This window comes from Centruroides vittatus, unplaced genomic scaffold (assembly GCF_030686945.1).
Source record: "Centruroides vittatus isolate TY-2023 unplaced genomic scaffold, ASM3068694v2 scaffold_386, whole genome shotgun sequence".
Lineage (NCBI taxonomy): Eukaryota > Metazoa > Arthropoda > Arachnida > Scorpiones > Buthidae > Centruroides > Centruroides vittatus.
In genome coordinates, this window is record NW_027122706.1 from 242,083 (window position 1) to 248,082 (window position 6,000).

A 6,000-nucleotide genomic window follows, 5' to 3' on the forward strand; every position below is an offset into this window, starting at 1 on the left:
TTCATGCAATAATATTACTATAATAAGTGCATTTATGCTATAATAAGTTTATTTAGCTATAATAAGTCAACGTGAGACATAACGAATCGCACGAGACTAGTCGCCAACTATACCGCACAAATAAAAAATCGCACAAAAAAACCGCACAAATTAAAAATTCGCATTAAAAAAATCGCACAAATAAAAGTCGCACATAAAAAGAGCGCATAAAAACAGGTTTGACTGTATTTATAGTGAAAATTTCGCAACTTTTTCTCAGTAATTTATTCCATAAACATAGATTTTATATGTATATTTTTCTAATTTATCTGAAAAGTTTTATTGCAGACGAGTGAGATTCGTTTAGACTCAACATTCTACCCAATTCCTTGTCCTAATATTTATTCGAGTACCCAAAACAATAGATTTTTAAACATGTAATAACAGGTATGCAGTACCGGTCAAAACACAATGTTTTTATTTTGTGTTACTTAATCAAAATGATTTATATTATATTATACTAGCTGTATCCGGCCACGCGTTGCTGTGGCTCAAAATGTACCTATTATAAATGTATAACACCCCGCGGGGAAAATTTCGAAAAATCCCTTCTTAGTGTACAGTACATTCTTTTGATGTACCCTATTAAAACGCAAAAAATCCTCATCTAAAATAGTATAATAGAAGCCGAGTTACTGTAAACCTTAATTTTGTCCCTCTCTCAAGCGGGGGAATTTAGACATCTATATAATATAAAAATGCGCGTATTCGAATGCAACGCTGTGTCAAAATTTCAAAGCAATCGGTTAAGAACTTTTCGAGATTTAAGATTTTGAACAAACGAACATTTACATTTTTATTTATATAGATTATATTACACAGGGTACAACTTATAAATATTTTCGTCGTAGCGGTACGCTATCAAAAAAGTTTGGAGATCAAATTGCACTAACCTATACAGCAATGTTTTTCAACCGCAGTATCGCTTAAAGAATTTTAAAATCATTTTATATATACAGTCAAACCTGTTTTTATGCGCTCTTTTTATGTGCGATTTTTATTTGTGCGATTTTTTTAATGCGAATTTTTAATTTGTGCGGTATAGTTGGCGACTAGTCTCGTGCGATTCGTCATGTCTTACGTTGACTTATTATAGCTAAATAAACTTATTATAGCATAAATGCACTTATTATAGTAATATTATTGCATGAATATGCGAAAAATGAAATAATTTACTTTTTAAGTCAACAAAACACCACCTGGACAAAAATATGTAAAACAGACGATAGACCAGACGATGCAGTCAAGTGCTGACATCTGTTGTCAATAAATTCTATTTCGTACGGTTTTGAGTTATTTTCTATGTGAGATTTTTTTTATGCGGTCCCTGTTGACCGCATAAAAAAATATTTTTTAATTGTGTTGCGAAAATTATTTTTTACAGCCATTCGTGAAGTTTCGTGCGATTTTTTTTTTTAATTCGTCTTTTTTAATGCGGTCCCTATCCCCTGCATAAAAACAGGTTTGACTGTACATAATTCCTGCTAAATTTCCCGCTACCCACAATTTGAATTTTTTTCGTGTATGATCGCGAGTGATCGTGAGCCTACTTCTTCGGGAGGATGATGTAAGTTTAGACAGACTGCGAACAGAACACACAAACATATTTTAAAGGGAAACTTGGCTTAACCCAAGTATCACTTTGAGTACCCCTGGGGTATGCGAACCCCACTTTGGAGACCATTGGGTTAGTGCAGTGGTTCCCAACCGGTGTTCCGCAAAACACTGGTGTTCCGTAAGCATCTCCCGAGTGTTCCGCAGATTTAGTCGCAAATCGGAAAGTGTACAATCGTATTCGAGCCGCCGAATATCAAAAAATTAAAATCATAAAATTTTCATAAACTTAAATATATATGTACTGACTCGTACTTATGAAGTGTACTACTGTTTCGAATAAGATAAAGGCAATGATAAAAACTGAATGAAATATGTAAAAAACATCAGGCACAAGTTTCCCATTAAAGTTATTTAGGTACTGTATATTTTTTCCTGTCTTAGAATTGGCGTTAATAATATGAGTAGAGATTTTGAATTATAACTGCTCAATTCTAATAAAATAACTTATGACAAGCTTATGTATTGCATATTAACTTAAGTAAGTGTTCCGCTAAAGAAAATTACTCACAAAAGTGTTCCGCATCCTAGAAAAGGTTGGGAACTACTGGGTTAGAGTATACAAAATTAGATGTTAATATTTAAGATTTACAAGAAAATTCCAGAAAAACTGTTTTTAGAATTTTATTGTAAAATTTTGATGTAATTATCGTCCTGGCTATTTACTACTGGTTTTATTAATGGTAATTAAAAGAATTTCGTCCTTTTGTCGAAGTTGAATATAAGCAAATTCTTAGTCATCCAAGACCCGTTGGTTATCCTTATATCAAGTAATCGCACGAGTAGTAGAAATGTATGAGCCATTAAAAAGTTATTTCTTATCTATTGAGAAGCCTCCAGCTGTGCTTAAATCATTCTTTGAAAACCCATTAAATAAAGCATATCTAACGTTTGTAAATTCATTAGCCTACAGTTTTCACCAAAATTTTTTTTAAATGGAAAAATAATCTAATTGTGTTTATCTATTTCAACAATGTCAGAATGTCAGAATGTCTATTTCAACAATATTTCAGAAACAATGTCTATTTTGGAAGACGTTTCTGATATTTTAAAAGTTAGGTTAGAAACAAATTTTCTCCCATTGACAGTGAATAAAATTCTGAAGAAAAATGCAGAATTGGAAAAAGAATGCCAAAATATAAAAAGAAATTGCTTAATCATGTATCAAACTGGACTTGAATACTTAAATCATTGGACTGTTTAACTTTTACAATCCTAAGTTTTTAATTGGATGTCACTTACAAAAATCCTTGTCTGGGAGGATGATATGGAAAGTATTGAATATCTAAATGAAAGGAATATTGCAGTTGACGATTCGAAGTGTGTAAATCAATATAGTTCTTTGAAAAATTATTTAAAGGCAAATTCTAATTTAAATGAAAAATCAGTAAGTAAAAAAACAGCTTGTTTTTTCAGGCAACAGACAATCCGGAATTACATTCTGAATTGCTTAAAATTTGCCAATACGTTTTCAACTCCCGCACACAATGCCACCACTGAAAAAGTATAAGTCTGGTGGAATCTCAGTGGACAGATGAACGAAACAGAATGGCAATTGAAACAGAAAAAGTCTGTTTATGGTAAAATTCAACTTTAACAATCGTAATTGTTTAGGATTTTATGATGAAATCTGAAGAAACAACTGCTTAACAGAGTCAGCACACCAGAAAAATATGATTTCGTGCAGCAACCTTAATTAAAATGTGAACAACTAAGTTTGTGTTTCAAAAGTACTTCTGAAAAAATGTTAGTATTCGTAAGGGTTTATATTTGAAAAGCATTCGTATTTGTAAAGGTTCAATAAAAAATCCTTTTTTTACAAAATTTTTTATCCTCCTATAGGTCCTATTGTTTACTTTTTCCTACAGGAATTGCATCTGGTTATTTGGTAACCCTAAATTACAACAGCGAATAAAATTAACTGTACTTTTTATTTTTTTAATCTTGCTATTTTACTTTAAGTTTTAAAGACATTAAAATTCAAGATCTTGTGAATCAAATAGGTTCATAAAATTCATAAATAAGAGATTTAATTTACAAAAGCACATTATATAAATTGTTATTTACTGTAAATAAATAATTAAATATTATAATAAAATTGAAATTTGTAAAATAACTTAAAAATGAGATAGGGACTAAAAGTAGTTAAGCATTAATAAAAATGTCTGGAGAGTTTTACAAGCATTAACAAAACTAAAGTTAGAATGTAGGCCTGTATCGGGCATTGCACCACTATTTTCTTTTCTCAATTTTACGCTTCGTAAAATATTAAGAAAAGCATTACATTATTATACGAACAATATCCGTATTTCTCGCTACTAAACCAACTGAATTTCAAAATATCAGAAAGGAAAACATGGTCTTTAAGTACATCCATACGCGTTAATTAAATCAAAGTCAAATTTATTATTTTATCATTAGAATAGAAACAAAAAAAACATTACTGTAAAAGTTATTATAATGTGAATATTTAAAAACATAACCTATGTAAACTTCTGTTATGGTGCATAAAGAAGTCTACGGGATTAATTTGACAGGTATAAGAAAACAGAATTAACAATAGATCTATATCGTAGCAAAAGATCCTTATAACACTCGAAAAATATTTATTTTAATGAGATTTTGCTATTTATAAATAATAATTAATTTATATAAACATTAATATTAAAATTAAATTACGATATATCCAGTGGCGCATTTAGAAACAAGGCGCACCCAGGCCCACGATATGTAGATGCTCCAAACTATGCAAACTATGTAAATTGCATTTTTACAGATTTTGAAATATTGAAAGGACAAAGGGCACTGCTATTGAAAATCCGTCATTAAAGCAAGAAAGTTTTACTTTTTTACGATGACTATTAAAATACTACGTATATTTAAATTTAAAACCATAGATTAAACAGAAAATAAAAGTTAATTTTCACAAACGAGTTTGATGTTATTGAAAACGAAACTGGAAGGTAGCATCACCTCATGATAGCTCGACATTTTTGTTGACCGGATGAAATGTAAGAAGGGCCATCGAAAAGTCTATATCGGTAGAGTGGACCCTTTTGCCCCCTTTTTGAACAAATTAAACACGTAGAGAATATTTCTTTATTAATAAATAACAATCTTAACATTAATTGAAGGGGATAGGAACCACTACCAGCCTCTGCCCAGGAAAAAATCCTCAGCCTCCCCCTTGATGGCCCAGTTTGAAGTTTGAACATTAAGTAACTAGATTTCACACACACAAAAAAAGAAGAAAAAAGAAAACAAAAAGTAATCTAGTTAATGCACTTCTTTACTAGAATTGTTTCTAATTAACCTACTAATGATGGGATTTCTAAGAGTAATAATAATATAATGTTTTCTTTTATTAAATATATTGAAGATTTTTAAAAATTAAACAATGTTAATGAATTATAAATATATATTTTTTCATCTTCTTTTATTCTCATCTTCTTATATTTTCTTATTAATTAAATATAGCCTATATATATTTGTATTTTTAAATACAATTAGCGATATTGCTGTAATTTAATAAAAAAAAGTATTTTAGAATATCATCTATAAAAATAAAATATTCATTATTATCCTACTACGTGAAATATTCAGACCAATGCTGATTGAGACAATGACGACTTAGTTAAGGAAGTTAATGTAGCTTCATTTAATTCATTATTTTCTATATAAATAATTATTTAAATATAGATTTATTAATTCTTTACTGGATTTCAAATAATTAATAAACGAAATAAATCTTTTAAATGAATATAAAATTTTTAATATATAACACAGTATTACATCTAAAAGAAGATAATTAACATCTTTGTCGTTTACATGAAGGCTATTCTTATATCTTACAGTCTTTTGATATAGAAAGTGAGTCATAGTCTCCTGAATATAATGCTCAGTCACTGGAATTAAGCATCGCAATCTGCTACTTCGTCAGCAGTTTTGTTTCTGCATCATCTATGATCACAAATATTAAGAGGAAAAAGGAGAAAAACAAACCAACCGTAGCCTGTTGCGTGCAAATAATTTACTTACGAAGACGTTTAATATGATTGTAAAGATTAGTTTGATACAATTGGAATTAATATAATAAAATTTATGATAAGTACTGTACTTATACGAATGTTATAATACCTTGCATTTGAAAATTTGTTTAAGCTAGTGTTATGTTTTTATCAGCAATGTTAATAGTATTGGAAAGATTTAAAGATACATTTATTTTAATATGCCATAAAACGCTTTTTCTCTTTAATTAAAAGACTTTTTTAAAGATGACCGAATGATTGGCATGAAAAAGGCCTTGCTTCCACTCTTCCAGGAGTTAAGAGGCCTTTTTCACGCGTA